Here is a 496-nt window from a genome sequence, read left to right on the forward strand (position 1 = left end):
TCAAATCTATTTATGTCGCGTTTTATAATTTCATATACATCATCACATTCCACATGATATATGAGACTATCAGTATCGGTATACATAATTTTACATTTTTCGTGAAACAACGGTGTCATATATTCGTGGTGAAATTCATACAAACTTGTTTTAGATATATTGAGGCTGCACATACCCACGTATATCGGTTTGTCGAACTTCACCTCGAGTTTACGCAGCTCTATCGCGACCAGATTCTCTGAGAAGACGCTACGACTGTGAAAGTTGGGTTTTGCTTCAGCACCGTATCTGCCTTTCGATTTGGTTAATAATTTTACATCAACGCGATTGCGCACATTCTTCATGGTTTTACCAAATACCGCGTTATTTATAAGTTTGTATAAATTTTTCTCAAAATCGTTTTTTGCCAAAGTTCTAAATTTTGTATTCAATTCTATGTAATCGCGAAGCCATGGAGATTGCGTGAATTGCAATATACGGTGAATCTTTGCGATAC

Source organism: Cyphomyrmex costatus, unplaced genomic scaffold, assembly GCF_001594065.2.
Source record: "Cyphomyrmex costatus isolate MS0001 unplaced genomic scaffold, Ccosl1.0 scaffold906, whole genome shotgun sequence".
Lineage (NCBI taxonomy): Eukaryota > Metazoa > Arthropoda > Insecta > Hymenoptera > Formicidae > Cyphomyrmex > Cyphomyrmex costatus.